Consider the following 14441-nt stretch of genomic DNA (forward strand, 5'->3'; position numbering starts at 1 on the left):
TAATATAGTTATTATATTGTATATATTAACTATATTAACCCTAATTATATTAGGGTTAATATAGTTAATATCGTTATTATATTATATATATATATTAAGTATAATAACCCTATCTAACTCTAACATCCCTAACTAAATTCTTATTAAAATAAATTTAATTAATATTATTAATTAAAATATTCCTATTTAAATCTAGATACTTACCTATAAAATAAACCCTAAGATAGCTACAATGTAATTAATAATTACATTGTAGCTATTTTAGGGTTTATATTTATTTTACAGGTTACTTGATATTTATTTTAACTAGGTACAATAGCTATTAAATAGTTAATAACTATTTAATAGCTACCTAGTTAAAATAATTACCAATTTACCTGTAAAATAAATCCTAACCTAAGTTACAAATACACCTACACTATCAATAAATTAAATAAACTACAAATATCTAAACTAAAATACAATTAAATAAACTAAACTAAATTGCAATAAAAACAAACACTAAATTACAAAAAATAAAAAAGATTACAAGATTTTTAAGCTAATTACACCTATTCTAAGCCCCCTAATAAAATAATAAAGCCCCCCAAAATAAAAAAATTTCCCTACCCTATTCTAAATTAAAAAAGTTAACAGCTCTTTTACCTTACCAGCCCTTAAAAGGGCCTTTTGCGGGGCATGCCCCAAAGAAAACAGCTCTTTTGCCTGTAAAAAAAAAACACAATACCACCCCCCAACATTACAACCCACCACCCACATACCCCTATTCTAAACCCACCCAAACCCCCCTTTAAAAAACCTAACACTACCCCCCTGAAAATCTCCCTACCTTGTATTCACCCAGCCGGGCAGAACTCTTCATCCGATCCGGGCGATGTCTTCAATCAAGCGGCAGAGAAGACTTCTTCCATCCGGCGATGTCTTCCATCAAGCAGCAAAGAAGTCTTCTTCAATCCGCGGCGATATCTTCAAGCAAGCGGTAGAGAAGTCTTCTTCCATCCGGTGATGTCTTCAATCAAGCGGCAAAGACGTCTTCTTCCATCCGGGCGATGTCTTCAAGCAAGCGGCAGAGAAGTCTTCTTCCATCCGGCGATGTCTTCAAGCAAAGCGGCATCTTCAATCTTCTTTCTTCGCTCCTCCGCCGCGGAGCATCCATCCTGCATGAAGAGTGAACGAGGAATGAGGTACCTTTAAATGACGTGATCCAAGATGGCGTCCGTCGAATTCCGATTGACTGAAGGTAGAAAAATCTGGATTGGCTGATAGAATCAGTCAATCAGATTCAAATTCATTGAACTTGAATCTGATTGGCTGATTCAATGAGCCAATCAGATTTTTCTACCTTAATTCCGATTGGCTGATAGAATCCTATCAGCCAATCGGAATATATATAATAATTATATATAATATATATAATTATGTGTTAATATGTGTATATGTTCCTAACAATACGAAAGTGAGCTTGTGTTCACATTGCAATTTACTTGTAATACACATTATTTACACAATGCACATTATTTAGTGCTCCACTTGTAATCTAGCCCTATATATGTATGATATTACATAAAACTATGCCCCAGCTACACCATCAATTAACATATAAGTGGGAGAAGTCAACAAAGGCAGCTGTTGTAATTTGTTAGCCTATTTCTTCTGTTCAGGTAATGTTATTAAAAGGACGTCACAATGGAACATCTATAAAAGTAAATCTGATATGCACAGAAATGTTTCTCATTTTGAAAAATATTATTTGTAACATCTATTGGTTTGCAAAAATGTTTCTTGTAATAGTTATCCCAGGTGATACTTTGTTATACTTTGCTAACAACCCACCAAGCATACAGCAGTTATTTATAATCATTCATGTCTCTCAAATGCTCAGACCACTAGAAGTGATGTGTGTTGTAGTGTCACATACAGAGTCACTGCTTTAGAGTTGAAAAACCCTCCAAATGGTGCATATATATATATATATATACAGTATATATATATATATATATATATACAGTTTATATATGCACAATTCAGTATTAAACAACATAAATAATCTGTTAGAGAAAAAAAATCAATAGAATACAAAAAATCTGTTATATAGCTTTTAAGGTAAGTAACTGTCTCTGCTTATCCTTTTTATGGGTCTGTTTCAGTTATGTATAAAGGGACATAAAACCAATCATTTTTCTTTCATGATTCAGACAGAGCATACAATTTTAAACAATTTATCAGTTTACGTCTTAATTTGCTTCATTCTCTTACTATCAGTTTTTGAAGAATGAACTCCTTTGAGCTAGATGCTGATTGCTGGCTGCAGCTATATGCATCTTGTCATTGGCTTACCTGATGTGCTCAGATTGCTCCTCATAGGGCTAGATTTATCAAAGCTGAGGCGTAGAGGGGCGCGTATATGGGGTGGGGCGAAATTACCCGCAGGTAATCACCATTGGTAATCAAAATTGCGCTTGCATGTAATCCCGCCCCCTGCCCGCGCACGGCCAATCACGTGCGGGCAGGAGCTGTCAATCTCCTCGGTTGGACTCGACCGCGGAGATTAAATTTTGCCACCTTAGAGGTAGCGAAGAAGTTAGGGAAGCGGCGGTCTAGTGACTGCTGCTTGTTAAATTACGGCGAGCAAGTTCTTGTGAGAACTTGCAGCTGTAGAGCTTTGATAAATTGAGCCCATAGTGTATTGCTGTTCCGTGAAGAGTGGATATCAAGAGAATGAACAAAAAAAAAAGAGTAAATTGGAACGTTATTTAAAATGTTATGCTCTTTCTGAATTATGAAAATATTGGGTTCCATGTCCTTTTAATATTTCCCAAGTTGCGTTGCAGTATTTCAAATAAAATATACATGTATGTAAACTATAGGCTCTACTTTTTAGTAGATTATATAAATACATTTGGAAATCTTCATTACAAATGAGTCTAGGTTTTAAATAGAAGATGACTTTTCAGTTCTGTATACAGCAGTGTATTTAGGATTGTGATTTAATTTTTTTTGTATATGCTTTGAAAGTTTCTGTGTAACTTTATCAAATTAGGATCATACTTTTTACAATTTACATTGTCACTTTGTATTTGCTGTATGTATAATAAAACTGTCAGTTTCAGAAAGTGGGAGGGACAAGGGAGTTCCCATGGCTGAACAGGGAGTTCCCAGGGTATGTCTGAATCTCTCATGATATTCTCGGTATTGCGCTGACCTTGTCTCTCCTTCACATACAGAAATGCAGGTAATGCCCCTTAGATAGGTATAGCAAAATTTGCCTTTCTAGAATCTTTTGAGAGATCTTTTAGTGCTGGAGGATAATTTAAGATAATCTCATCTGAGCTGAGAGCTGTGTACTACCAATGTATGAAACACCTCAATAGTAGGATGCCCATATAGTGTATATTTTTATATATATATATATATGTGTATTTTATAAATATAATTTACATATACATCTGTATATACATGTATAAATATGCAAATACATGTGTTATCTGTTTAAATTGTCATGTGATGCAAATCTTTATTTTTGATTTTTCACACCACTAGAATCAAGTGAGAGAGCACTCACACTTGTCTTGGTTAACTACTGGTTAATAGTAATATTAAACAACCATTGTCCCCATTCAACCGCAAGGAATGGCGCTCTCCAATCTAATATCAAAAGTAAATTGTGATGTTTTTGGGAGACCCATATAAATCAGAAACACAGTGCTATTTAAATCATTTCCCACCAGAAAAAACCTAGGAATCAATCTAATTATTTACCATGGAAACAAAATATAACAAAAGAATGGATCCCACAATCAACGTACAGTATATTTAAGACAAAGTTTTATATCTAAAGTTCCGTGTCTGTTCACGTGTCAACATTAATATTAAGAGAATTAGGAGTTAAAATCAAATGAGGGCTATGAACATATTATTAATAATTTGTGATAATACCAGAAGTGAATACCACGCCTCTAAACAAGAAGTAAAGCACAGGGGGCGGGACTTGGGTTGAGGTTACTATGCTATAGGCATGCACCAAAAAAGGGAGTGAATAATAAAAGAACCTCATAACAACATTATGTCAATACCAGTAATCTCAATGGTAACAAAGTAACATTATAGGACGATTGGGGTAGTGTAAGTATACAGAGAATGTGTGTGCATTCTATGCACTGGATGGAATATAGGACGGGCCTTCAATTTTTCCAGGGCAGATTTTTTTTCCAATTAAAACCCTGCATTTAAATATACATTTATTATTTATTTTGCCCCTTTTCCTGTAATTTAAGTCTGAAAATTGAGGATTTTCCAGTCCTGAAAAATAAAATAACACATGGCAGGCTTCATAAGTCTAACCTTGCCACATATATGTCCCTAGTTTGCTGTTTATTATCTTATAATTTCTGTCACCAAACAATGGAGACTTTCTTAGAACAACAACAGTGTCAAGCCCTGTTTTGGTTATTGAAAAACTATTTCAGCAAACAATCTGTTAATCAATTATAACAACATTTTAGAAGCTGATGATCTAGAGACAGCAGAAAAATGCTGAGATTACACAATGTTTACTACGTCTTTAATACATGCATTTATTTATGTAGCTAGGGTCACATGTGCGTATAATCTTACCCTCTGTATTATTTAAAAAAACAATGAAATATTAATTAAAAAAATAATTAAAAAAACATATTTAGATAGCTGTGCCCTTTTTTACCCAGATCTTCTCCAGTATTTTATAGTTTTCCGGGGGAAAAAAAAAGGTTTCACAGCTACAGGACTGGGGGTAGCTTCAGACCGAAAATTTGCAGTTCGATATCAAGGTTAAATATTAAGGTTGCAAGGGTGTATAGGTGGGGAAGCTTATTTCCTACAACAAACTTTTTTTCTGGCCACCACCCCCTCGGTTCAACAAACTCACCAACAGCACCCCCTACCATGGTAGCAGTGCATAACACATAAAGATCACAACATAATGCAGTTTAAAAGAGTAACAATTAATTCAATTATTCAAACATTAAATGAATCTATTTAGTTCAGTTAATTCAAAATATATTGGGGTATATTTATGAAGCAGCGGATGCTGCTTATTCAACGCAAGCCAGAAATGTAAGTTAAGAAGCAGCGGTCTTAAGACCTCTGAGGTGGTGGACAGCAATCATCCCGATCAGATATGATCAGGATGATTGACAATCCCCTGCTAGCGGTCGATTGGCCACGAATGTGCAGGGGGACGGCATTGCACAAGCATTTCACCAGAAATGCTTGTGCAATGTTAAATGCCGGCATTGTATGCTGTCAGAATTTAGCACTGTTGGACGGATATGATCCGCTACAGCAGATCATGTCCATCCGACATTTTTAAATCTACCCCTTGTTTTGACCTGGGGCGCGATCCGATATACGGCGTAGTTTTCGGCGCAAGCGAGGGAACCCGCGTCGCCCGCAGTTTCAGCTCGCAACTCGAGCTATCCAATATACAGCGCCGTCAGATGCTAAACTGGCGTAAGTAGGAAAAACCAGCGATCAGCTAAAATGTGCGCAAATACACATTTTAGTCGTCGCAAGTACTTACGCCAGTATTTTGTTCACGTAAAGTCTCAATAAAGTGTAGTTTTATGCAAATTAGCCTACGACTCGTAAGAAATTACGCCAGTTCTAAGAGATGCGCCACGTAATTACGAGATTCAAAATTCATACTTAAACCCCTACGCAGCCGCCATTTTCTTTAGTGTGTTTGGTCGGTTTTTGGAGCTACAGCACACTACAGTGAGTAGGAGAAAGTCGTTACAGTAGAGAGAGAGGCGCATTGCATAATATTTAGTTAGGTCGGATTTGGTGGATTTGTTAAGCTTGTACATTACTGTCACTTTTTTACATATTGCACACATTTTGCATACACACATATACAAAATACACAACACTTTTTTTTTTATAACACCTTACACATTTTATTTATCTTTTACAGTGTGAAAGGCTGAGTGTTTGGTTGTGATTGTGTGTGATTGAAGTGGGAGTGAGTGTGTGAGTGTGTGTAGTGTGAGGATGTCAGGGAGAGCTAGGGCGGGGAGGAGGAGGGAAGGGGAGTTGCAGGGAGAGAATTATGGACAGGAGGAGCAGCAGGGTCCCCGTCAGGGAGTGAGCGGAGTGGGGAGAGGGAGAGCTAGAAGGGAGGATGGGAGTGGGGTTGCCCCAAGGCCGGGCACACTCAGAAGAGGGATAGAGGGTGCACATGGGGATAGAAGGGGGGAGGAGGGAGAGGATAGGGAGGAACCCACACCAGGGACATCCCAGGGAGGGAGCCAGGCGGACCAGGACGATGAGCGTATGAGGTGCCCCAACTTCACATTCCCTGAAAACCTCGCTCTAGTCCAGGCTGTCCTGGAGAACCATACCACCCTCTTTGGCCAAGAGAAGGGCAAAGGAGTTGCCCGTAGGGGTAAAGATGCCTGGCAGAAGGTGGTGGAGGCCGTTAATGGTGTGTCCCAGCAGAGGAGGAATGTGGATGGCCTAAAGAAGAGGTGGAACGACTGTAAGAGGAGAGTTAAGGAGAAGATGGGCCAAGAAGCAATGTCCCAGAGGGCAACAGGAGGTGGGCCTCACTATGAGGCGGAATACAACGAGTGGCAGTAGCTGATTCGTAGGTCCCTGAGCGTCACAGCAGTCCGTGGACTTCCAGGGGCTCGTGACTCAGGGATTGCAACATCAGTACAGCATGCTGGTGAGTAACATCCCACACACCAGTATTATATGTATTTGAGTTATAACATCCTATATTGTCACACATTCATGTACACAATGAGGAGCATGGTATTTGGCCTACTAACAAAAACATCTACAATGAGATTTAACATTAAAGGGACATGAAACCAAATCTTTTTATTTCATTATTCAGATAGAATACAGTTTTCAACAACATCCCAATTTACTTCTATTATCTATTTTGCTTCATTATTTTCTTAATCTTTGTTTATTAAATATCAATGCACATGGGTGAGGCAATCACACAAGGCATTGATGTGCAGCCACCAATCAGCAGCTTCTGAGCCTATCTAGATATGCTTTTCAGCTAAGAATATCAAGAGAATGAAGCAAATTAGGTAATGGAAGTAAATTGCAAAGTTGTTTACAATTGCATGCTCTAGCTGAATCATGAAAGAATCAAAATGGGTTTAATGTCCATTTAATGCTACTTAACACATTGAAATTCATGATACTAGGTGGAATAGTGAAATACTAACATATCTCAGAGTAACACAGGCCACAAGCCACATGTAGAGTTTTCAGTAAATGGACACTATAGTCATCACAACCATAGTGTCACTTAAAGAACACATTTTCTCCATCACTGACATGTACACAGAACTATTGTATGAAACACATACATGTATACTTTGCATATTAAAAACCCTCATATCACAAATCTCAATGTGCACATGCATGTTATAGAGTTTGACATGAGATTGTGTATAGGCCCTAGCATGTACATTGTATGCCCACATGGATATATATCTGACTGTACTAATCCCTCTCATCATTTGACTCCTCCACAGAACCTCCAGTCACCAGGGTGCCAACGCTCCATGCATCCCCCTCCACCACCGGCACAAAGTATTTCTCCACCTCGACCACCGGTCCGGAGAGTCCAGCAGAAGTATGCCAGGCATGACCTGGGTTGGACTGCCTCAATTGACAATCCGAATGTCATGCCGCCAGCATTACATGAGGATACCTGGCAGGAGCCCTGGCCGGAGGACTATTCCTTTGGCTTGGAGGGGGAGCCAAGCTAGCCCCGAAGGGTAGATGCCTTTACCCCCCCCCAACAATATCAGGCCACTCCGGGATTCTACCAGCAGGCTGAGTGGGTGCACACCAGCAGGCAATGGGACTATCAGTCCATCCGGACATCTGCACCATCTGCTGCACTTGGAAGAGCTCCACCAGCTGAGATTCCACAGCCCGCACCACCAGCTGACATTCCACAGCCCGCACCACCAGCTGAGATTCCACAGCCCGCACCACCAGCTGAGATTCCACAGCCCACACCACCAGCTGAGATTCCACAGCCCGCACCACCAGCTGAGATTCCACAGCCCGCACCACCAGCTGAGGATATAGAAATGGAACCAGTGCCTAGAGTCCCTGCTGGGGAAGAGCCCATGGATCCGCTGACTTCCGCCATGGGCGATGAATACATTGCCCTACAGAGGAGGCAAACAGTAACCTGCGAGAGTCTCACATCAACCTGCGAGAGAATGCAGAGGGACCAACGCAGGTTTTACAGAAGTCAACAGACTTTACAACAGCGTTCCATTGAGCTGCAACGGGACATGGCAGCATCTTTAACTGCTATGGTCCAGAATCAATCTCAGATGCTGAGAGTAATGTCTGACATGCAGATTCAGAGTGACAACAGATGGAGGGAACAGAACCAACTGTTGGGTGTGTTGGTGGAGCATTTCACCCACCAGCAGGACATTGCCTCCAGCATCTCATCTGTGGCCAGCACTCCTGCAGGATCCTCGGAATCAACACAACCCAGGAGAGGCAGGAGACCCACTCCAGGCCCCTCAGCCCCCTCATCTAAGAAGTCTAAAAGAAAATAAATCTTGTTATATTTAATCCTAAATCTTGTCCTCTGTTATTTACCATATAATTGTCATCCACATCCATGTGAGGGGTGTTTTAGTACACTAATATCTTTGAAAAATATAATAAGGCCTGTGTGGAAATGGCCCAGAAAAGGTAATATCATCATGTTTATGACATATTCATGTTCTCTAAACCACATCACATAGTTGTGTATGAAGGGTACATATAGTGATATTCACTTTTAAGATGTAAATCAAGGTTTCTCACATCCAATAGAAATTGACCCATGTGCAGGGATAGGCACGAGCCAAGGCTGTTTCTGACATTTTCTAAGGTAAAGAGTTTTAGTGAAGGACACCTTGCCTATCCCTACACATGGGTATATATATCTAAATAATAATGTTTTTACAGAAGGTGTGAACATAAGGTATAAACATCCATTTTCATTCCTCAAAATGATAGTCAATAAATCATAGTGACCAAAACATGAATTGAACTAATGATATATTTTCAGTAATTAGGGTGGTTAAGGGAATGGGGGTGGGATGTAGTAGTTTCACTTACATGCAGTGGAACTCCGCAGTATGTAATTCGATGAACAGCTGCAGCAGGGGCAGCACCATCACCATGGACCTCAGCAACAACTATAGATTCAGCATGTGTAGACAGAACAACAGGGGATTGTAGGGCTTCCAGCACCCCTTGGGCCCCATGATGTCCCCCTGGGCCCCATGATGCACCCCTTTGTGATTGGTTTGACAAACTTGCAGGGGCAGTAATATTAAATGCTTTTAAGAGGTTAACTATTGTGATCAAGCTGCTGATATGTATGTTGTTAAGCATGCACTTATTAGGCCTTCCGAGAGTTACGTTGGTTTCTAAGTCAGTGCAAGGGTTCCTGCGGCAGAAATTTGTGGCGAGATGAGATTGGATTAGATTTTCTGAAATCTGCGCGCGTAAGTACTTACGCCGTATATTGGATACCAAACTGCGCGTGTTTTGTATGTCAGTCTATGGCCCAAAAAACTACGGGCGACGCCAGAAATCTACGCGCGTAACTTCTAAGTTACGTCGTATATAGGATACCAAACCAGCGCAAATATTGGCGTCGGGCCCTAGATATCCTTTTTTAAAGTCACTGTGAGTCTTATATACAGGTACGTATTTCCAAATCAAGAAGTCCAAAATCCAAACTTATTCTAAAATCCGAACCTTTTTACTAATATTTTTTTTTTAAATAAAATTTTTTAAAAATACTATTTTCCTTGCTTATAAGTCACAAAAGTATTAAAAAATTATGTAAAACTACCTTTAGTTACATGTATAAGCAGTATTATGAAATTTAAATATTACCTAAATAGCATAAGATATTGTTGTATACACTTCATCCCACCTCCTCTCCCAACTGTCCCATTTTTAAGAAACAAATATTCCAAAATTCAAACTATTCTGAAATCTAAACATTTTCCGGTCCCAAGCAGTTTAGATAAAGGGTTTTCTACCTGTACCACATTGAGTAATTACTTCACTATTTAAAAAAAGAAAAATAAATGGATGTTTGATGAAGAAATAACAGTTTATTAACATCTGGTTTCTTGTCATCTATCAGGTGTATAGAATCCCCATGTTTGGAAATCTGAAGATGATTTCTTTGCTTGGAGCATAGTTCTACAACTGCACCAATAAAATTTATGGAAAGTGTATTCTACTTATCTACTGTATGTGTTATGTTGTGCACAACACCTAGACTCTTTCCAAATTCCAATTACAGCTGACAAAAGACTGAAACCATCGTCAGACAACTGTGTGCAAAAATTCTCAGACAAGCACAATGGGTATTTGCTGTGTTTCTTGCTACTACACAGTAATTCTGAACTATGCAATTAAAGGTCTGTCAAATAAATAGAATTGCATAATCAACAAGTTCATAATATAAAGACAATGCAATAAATGAGCAGTAGATTTTTTTCTGACAAATCTCAAAATGTACTTCAATTTGCTGGCCCCCTGTATCATGTGAAAGCCATCAGCCAATCACAGCCTCTTTTATGTATACTCTGTGAACTGTTGCACATGCTTAGCAGTAGCTTGTGCCTCAGAAAATGTACATATAAAAAAACTGTGCATAATTTGATAAATTGGAAAGTCTCTTAAAACTGTATGCACTATCAGAATCATGAAAGTTTAATTTTGACTTAAAGGGACACTGAACCCAATTTTTTTCTTTTGTGATTCAGATAGAGCATGCAATTTTAAGCAACTTTCTAATTTACACCTATTATCAATTTCTCTTCGTTCTCTTGCTTTCTTTATTTGAAAAGGAAGGCATCTAAGCTATTTTTTTGGTTCAGGACCATGGAAAGCACCTTTTTATTGGTGGGTGAATTTATCCACCAATCAGCAAGAACAACCCAGTTTGTTCACCATAAATGGGCTGGCATCTAAACTTACATTCTTGCATTTCAAATAAAGATACCAAGAGAATGAAGACAATTTGATAATAGGAGTCAATTAGAAAGTTGCTTAAAATTGCATGCTCTATCTGAATCACAAAAGAAAAAAATTGGGTTCAGTGTCCCTTTAATGTTACATATGCTAATGTACATTACTGGTAAAACAGAGAATTTGAGCCTCCCATACAAGTGGCTGCAATCTATCGGAGTAATTGCAGCAGTACTATTTTTTTATTTAGTTTTTTTAAATAATTTTTATTGAGGTTAAATACAAGATACAACATATATGCAATATTTCAAGGATGTGTGACTATAGAAAAGAAAAAATCAAAACAGGCATAATGCTGCAAATATAAAGTCATATCAATATCGTCACAAAGAGATTCAAATATGCATAAAATAAACTAAACCTCACATTTTCAAATTTTTCCTTTTTGCATCTTGCTTTGACATGTACTGAAGACTATATAACTTATATAACGTACAGAGTCAAAAGATGCTTCCTTAATACCCAAAAAGGGATGTGGAGAATAATCATTAAGCTGTAGTTCCTGATATGTAAAAGCTTGTAGAAAATTAAGAGTCAAAACACAAACAGGAGCCACTCAAACCTGTTGTACAAAGGATTGTTTACTTAAATTAAGGGAGCATATATAAAACTGGTAAAAAGTTAAATATAAAATATAATATGTATATATGCAGTATTTTGCTAAGGAAACCGCACAAGACATTCTAGACATACATATGCCAGAATGTAACATATGGGGGGGTAGGAGACCAGCCATTTAACAGTATAAAGAAAGATAGGAGAAAGCTTTTATAATGCATATTAGCAAAAGGAGTACTATAAGCTTGTTGCATTATATATGTTTAATTACTGGAGATTAATGGGCGATAATCAGAGTAGACATTACCTCTAAATACATTTTGAGACTGTTTCTGAGCTGGTATAATATATTTAAATGTAGTTTATATTAGTTCAAGGTAAAAGTGAAGTTGACTATACCGAAAAAAATAAAAATAAATAAAGATAAGGCTCAGGAGTATACATCAACATCTGTGAGAGTGAAATACATTAGGTCTGTGCTATTGTTATATAGAGAATGAAATTGTAACTGTAAATATAAAAAAGAAAATTATTTTCTTCTCTCAGGAACCAACCCAGCCGACTGGGTATGGGCCCTGTACCCAGCAACAGGTGGCTACTTCAGTGATTAGGGAACTACCACAATAAGCTACCCAAACCTCAAAGAAATGACTTGGTATGTTCTCTCATTACCTAGTGAACATAAATGCTGCATAGTAAATTAACATATAGGTTACTACATGACCTAAGTTATCTCAAATACGCTCAGTTAACAGGAATATATCATGTATAGTAGTTATGTGAGGTATGCATGTAAGTGGTAAACATTCTAACATTTAGCCTCATATTGTAAAAGCCATCAAGCCGTACTAGTATAAAGAATGAGAGGTATAGACAAAACTAGCTCACCAAAATTGGCTGTGACACATGTTTCTGTGGACAATTTCAGTCAGACTTATTGCATTGCCATCAAACAGTGTAGCATGGGGAATATAAGATAGTGTTCCCTGTCTAAATAAAGTAAAGCGAAAAGCTAAATGTAGCAAAGACGTAGATCTTATTAATAGCTACCAATATGTTAGATGCCATGATAAATTGCTTTACTAGCCTGAATCACTGGTAAAGAGGATCCTATGAGTGGTGGAATAATTTAATTGTTGAGACTATGCAATATTTGGGGAATCAGCCAAGGTAAGTACAATACATGTAATAATATGTAGATAGGAACAATGAATATCATATAGTAGTCTCCTATATATATGCTCCTATATTAATGTATACTAGATCGGTAAAGAACAACACATAGAGTAAAATTGTAAACTAGATTCCAGAATTAGTAATTATTATAGGGATAAATCAATTTGTCTTTAAGTAATAAGAGGGTAGAGACTGATTCAATACATAGTAGGCTACTACAAGACCTATATAGACTATGTATTAAGGGAGGTGACTGTAAATATAAAAAAGTAAAGAAGTATATATAGTATAGGGGCCTTACTAAAGTAACATGAACATCTTAGCTTTGTCTCCACTCTCTATTGGTATACAAAAATAATTGAGAGGGATCTGGGCTGTAGCTAAATAGGTTAATTATTACCTGTATAAGAAAACACTAACCAACATAACAGCTGTACAACATGCAGTACGTGTTCTGAGAACAGTCTCAGTTGCCACTGTTCATTTTTACCAATGACAACAGTCCCACCTATATCATACAAAACTCCTTGTGAGATTCTTGTAGGTGAGGGCCTACTCCATAGCTATAGTCCGAACTCTTGGGAGGCTGCTTGGGATCTTTCAGTCCAAGCCACAGAGAAAATCCAGACCCATCGCAGATCTAACCAATGCCGCGTCTGGTGTCGGCCTGAAGAGAGGTCAGTCACACTCCATCATTGCACAACTCGTCTTCTATGGTTAGGAGAATCTTGTGTGTAACTGACCATTTCCAAGCCCGTACCAGCAGTGTTTGCTAGGTGGGACTTTCCACTCCTTGGGTATCCGATAGGCGTTAACGGGTAGGTGATCTGCAACATGAAGTGGGCCTCCTTAATGCTCATAGAAGTGACTACAGTGTCCAATCTCTGTATATTCTGTATACATAAAATCTTTTCCTCCAGCACACAACCAGCCTCCTGTACACACGATGCAAGGCCACCGTGGATGCTATTATCTGAAGGGCTCTGCGGCCTCACTTGGTGGCCCGGAACGATAATAGCTGGCAAATCCTGCCCAGTTGCCACTGCATGCGCTTGTGACAGGTTGGAAAAATCAATTTGGGCCATGATTTCTTCACCCCACGAGATCAGAGCCATCTTGGGTTTCTCATTCAGCTGAATCACCATAGAGTTTGCTTTGTCCCTATAATAAGCCAGGGTAATTAGAGCGTTAATGTTCCCGGGCATATAGCAAAAAGTGCTTATAGGTGTAAATTCTGTCTCTGAATAACTTTGAGCTGCAGGATAGAGGCAGATAAGCCCCATATATTATGTCCAGAGCCAGGAGCTCTGTAGAAATGCGACCATCTTCTTCAGTGGCTAGCTCCGCCCCCCAGCAGTAGTATTTTTTAGCAAATTTCCTTTTTCTGTATTGCAAGAAAGTAAGACAAAAAATGTTTCAGACTACATGTCCTTAATCATGTCTAAAATACTAATAATGCATCCAGCCATATATACCCTTATACCCGCCCACCTATTCATTACATCATCATCATCAATTAAACCTTCAGTGTTCACATTCTGTCTACTAAGAAGAAAGAACATCCTAATTACATATATTGAAGCATTTTTTTATTTAGGAATTTACATCAAATTACAAATAAAGATAAAAAG

The 14441-nt window shown here is 38.2% G+C and overlaps 1 pseudogene; it reads right to left on the reverse strand.

The window, feature by feature from the left end:
- The window catches only part of LOC128656731 (pre-mRNA-processing factor 39-like), a 30080-nt pseudogene extending 16065 nt beyond the window's left edge, over positions 1 to 14015 (reverse strand).
- Between the last annotated feature and the right edge of the window lie 426 nt (positions 14016 to 14441).

This window comes from Bombina bombina, chromosome 1 (assembly GCF_027579735.1).
Source record: "Bombina bombina isolate aBomBom1 chromosome 1, aBomBom1.pri, whole genome shotgun sequence".
Classification (NCBI taxonomy): domain Eukaryota; kingdom Metazoa; phylum Chordata; class Amphibia; order Anura; family Bombinatoridae; genus Bombina; species Bombina bombina.